This window comes from Callospermophilus lateralis, chromosome 5, assembly GCF_048772815.1.
Source record: "Callospermophilus lateralis isolate mCalLat2 chromosome 5, mCalLat2.hap1, whole genome shotgun sequence".
Lineage (NCBI taxonomy): Eukaryota > Metazoa > Chordata > Mammalia > Rodentia > Sciuridae > Callospermophilus > Callospermophilus lateralis.
In genome coordinates, this window is record NC_135309.1 from 93,909,082 (window position 1) to 93,922,897 (window position 13,816).

Genomic DNA, 13,816 nt, shown 5'->3' on the forward strand with positions numbered 1-13,816 from the left:
TAGAATGGTAGAGGTAATTCTGATTAGCTGTGTACATTTTGCTTTAGAAAACAAACCTCTTGGCATGGTTAGGACTCGCCTCCGCAAGACAGTGGTTGGTTTCCAGGAACTCAAGATGAGAGCATTTCCAAAATGTGAAGCTATTCCACTGTGGGTGAAAGTTCTGGAAGACCTGAGAGATCCAGAGATGTTCCAGGTCCAAATGTAACTGCTGGAAGCCCTCCTCTGCCGGCCTGCATGGATCTTGAATCCCTTACAGTAAGCAAGTGAGGAAGGCCATGCTCTAGCAGAAGGCTCTGGAATCTTCAGATCCCCTAAGGTCGTGGTTTATGGCTCCCACTTTTGAGCCCCAGACCAAGTGGATGCTTCAATCCCTGACTGAGTGGCAGCACCAGTGGCAGAAGCCAGGAATGCTCAAACTTGAGGAAGTCATGAATACCCTTCCAATTAGGCCCTTGGATGAAGTGAAGCTAATTTCCAGCCAATGTGATTGGAATCCATAGTTAGAAATTAGGTTGTGGCAAGAGCCGGAGTGGGGCAGGCTTGTTTTAAACTCTGCTATAACCTCTACAAAGGAGGTAGGGGAAAACCAAGTATTTTGGAGTCTCTGCCTTGCTCTGAGTCTTAATGTGTATTTCTCTTTCCAAGGTAACTAATGAAAGAACAAAGTTTTAAATAAGGGAGGAAAAAAAAAAGCAAACAAATCTTTTGCCTTCTATAAAATGACCATCTTTTCCCATCTATCTCACTTTCTCTCACCCTCTCTCTTAGTAAAATGATTGAAGTGGGAGTATCAAATGCTTCACTCATATTGTAAATATCTGGAAGGGCAGTATTAACTGAGCCTCCTAATTTCCTTTGTGTGTCTCACCTACTTATCATATTTGGAAGTACAATCACTGGGTAGGGACTCTGAGGAATTCATTGGATTGCTTAATATTTAGCATGCCTTGCTTCTCAGTACATGTTATGTAAGAATAATAAAGCTATCTTATGCATTCTTCGAGAGCTGCCGACCCTTTAAATTCTTTTGCAATCTGATCAAACTCTTGACAATGTCTATGCTGACGTCACAGATAGCAATTCACATTCTGCATTTGTGTTCTAGACATTCCACACTGGCTCTCCTTCATGATTTCTACAAGGGGTCCACTGTATACTTGTAATGATGCTTCTATAAAGCTTGGTAATTTTGACCTTTACAACCAGCCAATAAATGTGTTAAATCATGCCTTTTGTATCTGTTCATCCTGGTGTTTTACGTTTTGGATGCAGAATTCTTAAATCAATACACAAAGATATACTCAAGACATGCAGCTAATTAAAGACCAAAGACTTAACCTCAAGATTTTTTGGAAAACATGAATAAGTGTCTTCATTTTGTGAAATCTGTACTCTCCCATGGTTGCTAATATTTCTAATACTGTAGAAGCAACAATACACTTGTGAACCTGAATTCCCAACACCCTTGTTTTGGGAACTAAATCCAGGGACTTGCATATGCTAAGCATGTGTTCTACCACTGAGCTATATCCCCAGTCCCACGAACCTGAAACTTTTATCTATGGGTATAAATAGTAAAAAGTCTATTAGAAAACACCCAAGGCTTAAGAATTGCAAATAATTTTTATGTAAAATGAAATTAGAGGACAGTACAAAAGGTACACATACTAGCATTTGATCTCTGCTGCCATTTCTAGAATACTGTGATAATTTAAGCCTTTCTCCCCTTTCTTTCAAAATGATGCCTTCTTGGGTTGTGGTATTATTAAATTAAAATCAATGGTGTATTTGCTAAAAATATTTTTGAAAGCCATTTCTCTAAACCATATAAACATTTGTTTTCATTTTTATCTACCATTTATTTATTAGGGTTGTTTGTTCTTTTGGAAACAATATTCTAAGTTAGGTAAGTAAATTTGCTTCATGTCCAAATGATGTTGTGAGTAGTAGCAGAAGAAAAATCTTCCTGAAAACACTCATACACATCCAAATTTTTTCTTGTACGACTAACTTTTCACATGGCTATGACCTAATTGCATTGGCCACAGCAATAGACAAAACAGGAAAAAATTTAAACTGTCAGCCTTAAAAACTGTGCAAATGTTACTGATTTATTTCAGGATTTCTGTAAGTGCTGTGAAGTGATCGGGTAAAAGCTGGATCAGGAAACAAAACCCATGCTTTAAAACTCATCTCTAAGGACCCATTTGTTAAAACTGCACATTCTCTCTCTTGTTTGTTTTTCTATCTTGCCTTTTGTGCTTCAGGAAAGGAACTGCCTGCTGAAAATAACTTGCATGTGAAAACTGTATTTTTTTTCTTAAAAGCATAGAAATATACAGTAAATATTTTGAAACTTTTAGATGTGCCCCAGGAAACATAAACACTATTAAAATGGAAAGGAAAGAATGTTTAAATGCAGATTGTAAGACATGTGCCTGTGTCCAGACCAGGCTGGGCAAATATAGAAAAAGGACCTTCATTATCCAAAGTACTCAGCTGTGGAGGTTTCTGACCTCAGACTAAAAACAAGTTCCCATTCCAAACACTGTTGGATCGCAAGCTCTCATCTGTATGCTGATCTGGAAAGGAATTCTAAGAGAGAATCTGGAGTCTCACTTATTCGGTCCAATATTGCTGATTACCCATCAGGCACTGAGAAGCAAGGAAAAGACATTTGGCTCCTGCTCTCTAGCTGCTCATCAATACAACAATGTCTTACCAAGTAACAAGTTAACTGTCTCAGAAGCAGGACATATATAATCCATCTGTGCTTCCTATTCCTTACCACAAAGGCTTAAAAGGAAGAGAATTCTTTCTATGTACTGTCTTTCACTTTGTTGGTCCTCCTATTACAATCATGAAAAATGTTTTCAAAAGTCTTTAGATTATATCTGGATTGATCCTCATCAAGACCAATTCTGTATTTCTTTTCTTTTTATCTTTTTTCTTTCTTTCTTTCTGTACTAGGGATGGTACCCAGGGCCTTGCGCATGCTAGGCAAGTGCTCACCCACTGAGCTATATCCCCAGATATTTTACTTTTAAGACAGTCTCCACAAATAGCCAGGCTGGCTTTGAACTGAACTTTGGATCTTATGCCTAAGACTTACGAGTAGCTTAGATCACAGGTTTGTGCCACAACACCTGGCAATTCTGCATTTCTTTTGAGTTGGAAATTAAAACTTATTATCCAACATTCAGTGAAACACAAATGATAGTCTAAATGATTATAAGTACTCTTCAAATCACTAAGGAGCAAAAAAAGCACAGGAGATTCTGGTTGCCATCTCAATAATTTCTATCAGTACCATAGTACCATGGCATAAATTTAACATGAAGCAGTAGTAGGGGAGAAGTAGTTAAAACAGGAAGGTGATTCACCTGGGTTTTACATTTCTGAGATCATTTTACAAGTTCTCCAAGGCTTAACAACTCCTAGTGAGGGATGCCTAGGTTTCAGATGAGCTTTCCTAATCAGTCACATCCTTCAGAAACAGTGCAGAATAAGACACTCAGAATAAATGGTATCTCCATTGGAACTGATCTTTCTGCAGCTCAAAGATTACAAAATTGGGTTTAAAAAGAGATAGAAGAGCAAGGATGACTCCTATTAAACTGCAAACTTCCAAAAAGTAAGAGACCACGCCCAATTCACTGTATTGTATTTTTTAAACTTATAGTGTGATCTCTAGCTTGTAGGTGGAGCTTAAGAAATATTTGTTAAATAAAAGACAACGGTTTTAAATTTTCATCAGTGAGAGAGAATAGGAGAGGTGAGGACAGACAGGTCTGAGGCATGTGTTGGTTTTAGTCCTCTAATTCTTTTGAAACTATAGCCAGATGATTCAGGAGTTGTTCAATACAACTTCTGGTTCCGCTCAGTCTTTCTGTTTTACATGTCACATGTGCCAGGACTCTTCGTGGGAGAATGAAGTCTCATGGTCAGGTCTCTGTTCCTCTGGGTAGTGTCTGGCTGGAGGTGGGGCTGCTGTGTGCTAAACCCTCCCTCCGGTGACTGTCAGGCTCTTCTACTGGGGCTTCCACTGGCTATCTCTGGCTCTTCTACTGGGGCTGGGTTTGCAGACTTTAGCTACTCTTTCTTATGGTCTTGCCCTCCCCTTCAGATGCCCCTGGGCATTCTCCATGATCCCTTGCTTTTGGCTTCCACCTGCTCTTGGGCTGCTGACCTGCCGCTGTTGTGCACCACCAGTGATTTAGCTGCAGACAATGAATTTCATCCCAATGGCAGACTTGAAAAGACAAATGCAGTGTCTTGGCATTTGTATTTCTTTTTAGGTGTGAGAGAAGTAGGAATTTCATCTTTAATTGATTCATCTTTGAAATTGTGCTTAGGTTTAATATTTAAAGTTACTTTTGTTAATAGTCTTATTTATAAGAACCCATAATCCAACTGTGTATTAAATATACAAAGAAAGGAAACAAGTGGGTTTACCTTGGTATTTGTTGGTTAGTAAGCACAACTGGAACACTTAGGAATCTTGGGGAGCAGTTACTGCTCAAGAACTTTTAAAAATATTTGAATGGGATAAATAATTACCAAATACTCTCCAAAAACTATGTCAAGTTCTTCTGTAATTCCTTACTAGGTTAAAGAAAAGATAATGTATCTGAATAGATAACTTATCTATTCAGAACTAGTAAAGTCAAAACAGAAGTCTGTGGCTTTAGTCACGTTCATGACTAAATATGTGGAAAGCAGCAGGTCTTCAGTTTTTAGGTTTAAATAAGTATCTATTTCTAAATTTTATATTTCCTAGGAACATTTCAATAGGTTTTATTTTTGTCATAAATACTCAGTGTACAGATAACATATTGTCCCTATTATACAACCAAGTTTTGTATGTGTAATTTATGAATATATTTCTCTGTGTTGCTTGTGGGCACAAGAACTATTTGGTCAAAGTTCTCAGTGTGATAAATATCCACGATAATGATGAGCTCATGCCTCAATAACCTCATGGCCAGATGACATAACCCTGTACTTCAGCCTTTTTTTGTTCCAGTCTTGGTTATAGCACTTCATCTCTGAGTATCTCTATGTTCTCCATGTTTCTGGGGGTTTCAAAGTGTGGCGCTCCAATCAGTCATGATGCTACTTATCAGGTGTCAGACTTCTCCATCTAGATAGAAGGCACTGGGCTGGGCCTGGGGCTCAGCGGTAGTGCATTTGCCTGGCATGTATGAGGCACTGGGTTTGATTGTCAGCACCACATATAAATAAATGAAATAAAGGTCTATCAACAGCTAAATATATATATATATATATATATATATATATATATATATATATATATATAGAGAGAGAGAGAGAGAGAGAGAGAGAGAGAGAGAGAACTGTAAATCAAGTTTTTAAAAAGTCACAGGAACAGAAACTTCTAACTCCAGAAACCCTGCTGCATTGAAAATTCCTAGATTAGAAAATTTTCTGAAGTACAAATCGAGTTGGATAGTAAGACTGAGGGGAGGAGACTGGAGGTCTAAGAGTACTGAGATGGGACTAAAGAATGTAGAAGAGATTGGAAATCTGAGAATAATTTTTAAAAGTTTTAACAAAGAGGAGAAAATAACTGAGTTATGGCAAGCTTTGAATAAGAAGAATATTTTTTATTTAAAATTATAAAACTACTAAATTTTACTGTGATTATTTAAATATTACAGGTACTTTAAAACATCATTTTTTAAAATCAGCATTCTTTAAATGGCCTTTTTGAAAACAAGGTTTTAGAAGTTAGTGTTCAGGCCGAACATAGTGGCACACACCCTTAATCCTAGTGACTCTAGGAGGCTGAGACAGGAGGATTATAAGTTTGAAGCCAGCCTCAGCAACTTAGTGAGACCCAAAATAAAAAATAAAAGAGGGGACGGAGATGTGGATCAGCGGTAAAGCACCCCTGGGTTCAATTCCCAGTACCAAAAGAAAAAAAAATAGTGTTCAGACATCCCACTTAATCATTCTATGGAAAGTTGTTTGGATAGTGGTAAGGAATAGTGTCTCTGATGATGATGATGAGAGGGGAAAACTGGATGACATTGTGCCAGTAGAAATATGACATGACTTTATCATGGAAGCTAAAGCTCATACATGTTTGAAGCGAAAATATGGAAAATATTTTAAGTACCAGAGTGGCGATGAGGGGAGAAGGAAGTGAGGAAAGTAGCTGTGTAATGGTGAAAGCAGAAGTCATGTGTGTGTGTGTGTGTGTGTGTGTGTGGTTTTGGAAGACACTCTATGGAGAAAAAGGCTGAGTGCTCAGGATGAAATACAGCTGGGGGATTCGAACAGGAATAATGACCAAAGAAGTAAACAAAAGGCAACTAACTTGTCTGGCAAGTCAGATTAAAAAAAAAAAAAAAAAAAAAAAGAACAGCCACAATTATATCAGGGCAGCCAAGAGAAGATGCTGTTCCAGGAGGATGAGGTGGCTTGTGAAGAACAGATATCAATGAGAAAGAAGAGTTTGTTCATTTCAGATGCAAGTGATGCATATGGAAGAAACACAATTACGATAGAGAAAGAGATGAGAATAAACCAAAATATGTAGTATGTGGCAGTGTCAAGGAAAAGGTCCTTTGAGATTAGGAGAGTAATCTGACTCAGGACATTAGAGCAGCCTGTTCAGTAACCCTTCACACTTGGTAGGAAGGTTTTCTCCTCCTACCTCACCCACTTTGATCTTTAGTTTTCTTGTTTAGAGCAAAAGACTGTGTAGCACAGAGTTCAATTCCTTTAAACTACAAACTGAATCAAATGCTCCACCTGAAGAGAAATACTGAGTCACACTGCATATCTCGTGTTCTCTGCAACGCAAGACCAATGTAGGTGTGCCTTCCTGAAAATTCTAACATCACATCTGACACCAGCATCCCTTCTGGAAATGCACAATTTTGATATTCCTGATTTCTTCCTGTCCACAAGGTGCTAAAGGCAGTCAGTCAGCTAAAGATGCATATATTGAACTCCTAAAACTTGTATGTTGCTTTTAAAAAGAAAAAAAAAATTATTTAGCACACTTTCAGGAAAGCACTGATTTCATTATAATGCAAATTAAATATCAAAGATGATCTAAATGGCTTTGTTTTAGGAACATTCTCATATGAATCAATTCCAAATAATGATAAACCATGTAGACACTTATACAAATGCAAAACTCCACATTTGCTATACTAAAACCCTGTGTGTTTAACTTATGCTCTGGGAAAATAAGAAGTTTATCGATACAACTGGCAACATTGCAAATACTGAGATGTCTCACCAGTAGACGATTCCCAGAATTTTGCCAGTTTGGACTTCAAAACATTTTAATCAAGGAATTCTCACAGCACGGTGATCAGAAGCTTGTATTCTTGCAACTTTAAGAAACTTAATTTGCAATTCTTTCTAAGTATTTCTTGAGGTATCATAGTCTTTGCAATCTTTGCATTGATAGATTTCAGATAATAGAGTATCTAACCAGAAATAAATAATGATTCCAGATATTAAGAATTAGAATACATGTTGTGGAAAATATTATGTTACTGTTTTCATATACTCTCTTCTTATGATTCTTAGCTTGTTTTGTAGGGACAAGTCATTGAAGATCTTTTTATTGCAATTTTCTTATTAAGAAAATAAGAACACTAGGATTTCTCCGTTGATGGTATGTCATAATCGATTTACTAGCAAAGCTCTAAAAATCTATGAATGTTTTGATTTAAAAAAATAAAAATATAAGGCCAGGCACAGTGGTGCACACCTATAATCCCAGCTACTTAGGTGGCTGAAACAGGAAGATTGCAAATTTGAGGCCAGCTTCAGCAATTTAGCAAGGCCCTAAGCAACTTAGGTTCTGTCTCAAAATTAAAAATAAAAAGACCTGGGGATGTGCTTCAGTGGCAAAATGTCCCTGGGTTTAATCCCTAGTATAAAAAAAAATTAAAAGCAAACTAAGTTCATATTTATTGTGGAAGAGAGAAAAAATATATAGAGAAGCCAAAAAAAATTTTTTATATACCAAATATTAACACTCAGAAAGAACCACTCAATATTGGATGTAAACTTCCTTGAAACTACAATTTCTAGAGAATTTTTTCCCCCCAACTCATTAATTATGTAAGGAAATGTTTTCATGTGTAAGCAGGGTTTTGGAATAAGAACTGAAGGTTGGATTTATAGTTGGGCAATTGCTAGGGTACTTCAAGTTCTAGTTTGCCTGTGAACATTCTGGTTGGCTTGGGATTTGGGGTTTAGCCTCTTGAGTCAGCATTTTTATTAACATCACCTCCTTTCATGCTATTGGCAATGACAGTGTATTATATGGCAAGCTAGCAATTGCTCACTGAGCACCCAACATTGTAAAAGCAGAGGTGCCAATTTCATTTTATAAAAATCAGGTTTCACCCAGCTCTCTTACATGAGGATGATGTGCAATTTAAATGCTTTCCTATCTTTGGTTCATTAAAATTCATGTGTAATAGCTGAGTGTTATTTAATCATGAATCAAATTCATGTGTAATAGCCTGGAGATGTACACTGCAGGCTTCAGAGAGGCAGTGTCCTTCTTTCAAGGCATCTCATGCCCACTCATTGGTCTAGGCGTGGAGGCTACCAGGAGCTCCTCCACTCCCCAGACTTCAGACTACTGCTTGTAGAGGAAATCAGTAAAGGAAGATGGGTCCAGGGAAGGCTTTATCTAAATTTAGTGATGTCCTTCCAACTATTTTATCTTTCTTCAACAAAATAATGCTGCATATTATTCTTTAAAAGTTTGTGTTTACTGTGTGGTTCCTGTGACTGATAAAATGAAGTAAGAGATTCGGTATTGATTTCCAACAGCATACACTGGAATTCAAAAGGCGAGGCATGTGAATGAAGTCCTGAGCCCAGAATGCCTGCCAGGAGGTGGGCCTCACTCTCAGATTTCTTTCTCAGCAGAAACTTTAAACTTTATAAAGAGTGGATAAGTTTCACATGTGAGACTATCTCACCGACTAAATATCTGGCTGTACCTCTTTTAATTACCATTACACCAAATCAATTGTTTTCCCTTTTAAAAATAGATTTTAAATAGAGTATTTCTTTTCCTTATGCCAAAACAGATGCAAAGTCAGAGAAATAGGCATTATAATGCTTTCTATTTGGAGTCTTAGGACCTTCTTCGTTATCTGCTAATCTTTAAGAAAATGGAGTGATCAATTCTTGTAATTGATAATTTAACAAAAAATGTAAGGATTTTTGTTCATTTTCTTGATTGAAAACTGCCTATCTCTTGGAAAGAACAGGATTTAAAGTCAGTTATCTTGGAAATGAAACTCAGTTCTGCTGCCTGTTAAACATTATTAAATTGAGCAATACTTTCTATGAATCTTAGTTTTTTTTTTTTATTAGGAAAATGGGGATATAAATACCAATTCCTTCAGTGGATTTTTATGAGGCTCAAATAAAATAAAGGTAAGGTACATATTTGCAGACTATAAACCTGCTTTGTAAAGTTAAGGTGATATTTTTACTGCTAAAAGAATTTGCACAAAGTTAACCTCATTCTTAATATGACTGATTTATTTCCTTGTACTTCATCACATTCCTGCCAGTCAAGGGGGATTGTTGCTTCTGAGAAACATGGAAGCATCGGAAGGCCAAGCGGATCTTGATACTTAAATGCATTACACAGCTAAGAAGCACCTCTTTCCCAGAACTGGAGGAGAAAGCAATGCAAAGTGCTGGGCTGCCTTAGTGTGATTCTAAATACAATTCTTGACCATTTTCCTTCACATAGGGTCATTTTGCAAGATGGCAGCTGTTAATGCTTCAGTGGTTCCCCAACACTTTCAGAGTAGAGAACAGTATGTAACCCACTAATAAGCTTTCTGCGGTATGTTTCCTGTTTGTCACCACCACTCCTTCTTCAGACTCCACACTTGGGGTGTACTGAACTACCCGTCACATACAGCTCCTCCAAACATGCCATGTTCTTTTTTGGGTTTGCCCTGTAGACTTGCTGTTCCCTCTGCTCATCTTCCTCCCACAATCCAACTGGTCCTGCTTTAACTGTTTTTGTCTCAGCTTCCTCTAAGATGCAGGGATACTTCTCTGGCCACCCCACCACCCTGTACTGGTTAGAAAACCTGATCCAAGAGTCCTAGCCTTTTACAGTACTTATTTTATTATTATCTTTTCCAGCACTGAAGATTGAACCCAGGGCTTCATGCATGCTAGGCAAGCACTCTACCACTGAGCTACATACATGCTCAGCCCCTTTCACAGCACTTGTTATGCTGCCTCCTAACTGCCAGTTTCTAGCTGGTCTCCTGCATCACACCACAGTGCCTGAACTTCTTCAAGCAAGACAACTGGATTTCTTCACCTTTGTTAAGTCCAGCAGAAAGCCTCGGAAATACTAAGATTTTCAAAAAATATTTGTTGAGTAGATGAGTGAACATATGAAGTTCAAAAAGTCTATACTACAAGGCCTAGAAAAATGAGGGCAAGAAAATCTAGGATCCCTATGCAAAGAGCTCATGGGCTTTAAGGGCTCAATTTTCACTAAGAAATGGGTCTACCTGTGCCATCTGCACCTTGTCCATATGATATCTTCTCAAGAAATTTGGAGGTCTTAAATTGGAGTGCTGTCTTTGGCAGCTATTTCCATGACAAATCCCAAGTAAATAGGTATGAAGGTATATAATCACATTTTTTTTAAAAAAGATGACTTTTTAAATAACTTTATTTTCTTTACTTATTTTTATGTCATACTGAGGATAAACCCAGTGCCTCCCACATGCTAGGAGAACGCTCTACCACTGAGCCACAACTATAGTTATAGGGGCTGCTCCTATAACCATAATTTTTTAAAGAGAAAAGTTTAGATTTTATTAATTACAACATGAAATCTATGATACATTCCACATAAATCAGTAGTAAACATAAGTCCAACACTTAAAGTGTGATTCCTCCTTAAGAACATGCTGTTGCAGTTCTTTGGATTAATCTCTCTGATTATAATCAGATTTTTATAGGCTGTTAAATTGAAATTACAAAACACCTGTAGGTGCAGAGGATGAAAGGTATATTACCATACAGGCAATAAAAGCTGAATTCTGTATGTGAGTGGTGTTTAAAGTTCTCAGGAGTATATGTAAAATTATGTCATATTTTACTACTTTATTCATTTAAAAATAATATTAATTTAAGTATATAAGGTGATTACTATGTCTTAAAAAAGAAAATTTTCTAAAATTAAGGAACTAAATACAAAACCCCGAATTTTGGTTTCCTTTATGTAATTTTGTAAGTCTTTTGTGCACAGAGTGGTTTATATCTTGACTTTAAAATCACCACACTCATTAAAAAAATGTATATTTTGCCAAATTATGCTAATGTAGGTTATAATTTTTAGGACAAATAAAAATGTTGGATTTATATGACAAAGAAACAATATCCCCATGTTTTCTGAAAAAAAATTAAATACAAGGAAATATTCTAGATTTGTATAAGGAAATGTTCTTAATAAAAGCAATTTTAAAAAGTAATAAAAGCAGTTCATTAATATTTATTTTATTGGTGAAAAATAGTGAGTCTGTGTCACCATGCCAAAAAGATGACTGAGGCACTTTGTATGGTTTGTGAACACCTGTAATTGTCTGCACATAAAGAAGTAGTGGCCATTCCCGTGAGACTCATGACACAGGCTGAACACATATGTGTAAAATTAATAGGATTGAGATTCTAGTAGTTAGGTCTTTCTGATTTAATAAATCTTTAGTATGTGAAGTTGAAGTCAGTGATATAATGGACATTTGTCTTTTTTATTTAAAGGTAGCTATGGTTTAGGGAAGGGACATGCTCTTGATTCTATAAGTAGTTATTGCTTACTTGACAGTAGGTACATATCAATATTATTATTTTTTCTTTTGGTACCAGGGATTGAACTCAGGGTCAATTAACCACAGGGCCACATCCTAGACCTTTTTATATTTTATTTAGCGATAGCAACTCACTGAAGTTATAACTCACTAAGAGGGCCTCACTAAGTTGCCGAGGCTGGCTGGCTTTGAACTTGTGATCCTCCTGCTTCAGCTTCCTGAGCCATTGGGATTACATATGTGCCACCATACACAGCAGGCACACACTTTTAATATGTTGTGTGATTGCACAACCACTAAACACAAATCCAAAAAATTATTATAGTAATAATAATAATAATAATAATAATAATAATAATAATAAATAATAATAATAAAAAACACCCAATTATTATAGTAATAAATCATATAGGTTTCAGGTGGGATTCCTAGAAATATAAGATATGAGAAGCAGCACAAAAAAGAGGAAAGGTGGATTCTATCTCATTATATTTCTCTTTGTGCCATGCACCATATCAGGGACTTTGCAATCATTGTTGTTCATATCTTCCAACAATTCCATTAAGTTTTATCATCCTTCCTCCTATGAGCCTTCAGAGGGGCTTGGGACTTCTGAAGAGTTCTTTCTTAAGAGCATGATTCTCCTTTGCAGGCTTGGAAATGTGAGTGTGGAGTAGCTGAAGCACAGGGGGTTTGCTTGCTTTGTATTTGAGTAGTAAACTATCTCAGATTAGTGGCAGAGTGAAATGACTTCAGGATGAGCTCAGAAGTGGGGTGCAGAAGTAGTGTTAGTGGAGTTGGAAAGATCCAGACAGGTCATTTATAGATACTGATGTTACTCAGATGGCCTGGGATACTTGCAATGACCCCCTTTCTCCTTCCTCCTGCAGCCCCCAATCCAACCCATCAACAGGCAAGTCAATTTCATCTCTAAAAAAACTCTGGAACCTTTAACTTGTCTTCAGATACTCTGCTAATATGCTAGACAAATTCACCACCATCTCACACCTTCACCCAGACAAAAATCCCTATATCACTGCTCTCTTTACTTCCTCTTCTGCAATAAGTGTCTGTAATAGAAGATGTAACTTCATTCACTACTTAGATCATCTAATGATTGTTAGCCACTACTTTGAGGACAAAGTCCTGAATCTTTACATATCATTGCTTCTGCATGAGCTGGATTCTAGCCACCTTTCTTAGGCCATCACTGACACCCTTACTTCACTATCCAAATCCAGCTACCTAGTTCTCAGTTTAAGTTCCCCACCTCAAGGCCTTTGCAAATTGATTTATTCAATCATCCATGAAGGTTTATTACCCAGGTAGGGTGGCCAGGTCCTGATAGTGCTGTTCTCTTTGCCTGGAATCCTCTTTTAGGACAGATACTCCTGCTTGGGCCTGGTGATTTCACTCCTCACAAGTCCTCCCTGTTAGATGGCATCCTTATCCTTAGGCTTCCACAACACCCTGCACGGTTCTCTTTTAGGACTTACCACAGTTTGCAACAACGTGTGTGTGATAACCTTATTCAAATCTGCCACCCACAGTAGAATGCAGCCTGTGATTCATGCATTCTGTTTGTGAATCACAAACAGAATCCTGTTACTACTCTATTGAACCCTCAAAATCTAATGTAGTCATTTATTTAATAAATGCCTTTGAATGATAAATGGTGAGAATCTACCTGTTGAAATCTTTTCAGAAATAACCTAAATTATGATTCATAAAGATATTATGAAACTCAAATTTTCCTGAAATTCTGAAAGGCCTTCTAATTAAGGCCACATTGATATTGATGTAAGTAGTTTAAAATAAAGTCAACACTATAGTCTAAAGAAAAGTATTTGGTAAACAATGACAAATGATCATTTCGATAGTCAGCAAGCATGTAGATTATTCTTCACTGACTAGGGAACCAGGTACTTGATTTATTGATGTACTATTTCTTT

General features: G+C 37.0%; 1 protein-coding gene and 1 pseudogene across 1 annotated transcript in view; one reads left to right on the plus strand and one right to left on the minus strand.

Annotated features, from left to right (window-relative positions):
* Positions 1–13,816, minus strand: part of Adgrv1 (adhesion G protein-coupled receptor V1) — a 522,757-nt gene that overhangs the window by 12,674 nt on the left and 496,267 nt on the right. The gene's annotated exons all lie outside the window — the stretch shown is intronic.
* LOC143400017 (developmental pluripotency-associated 5 protein pseudogene) lies at positions 65–468 on the plus strand (annotated as a pseudogene).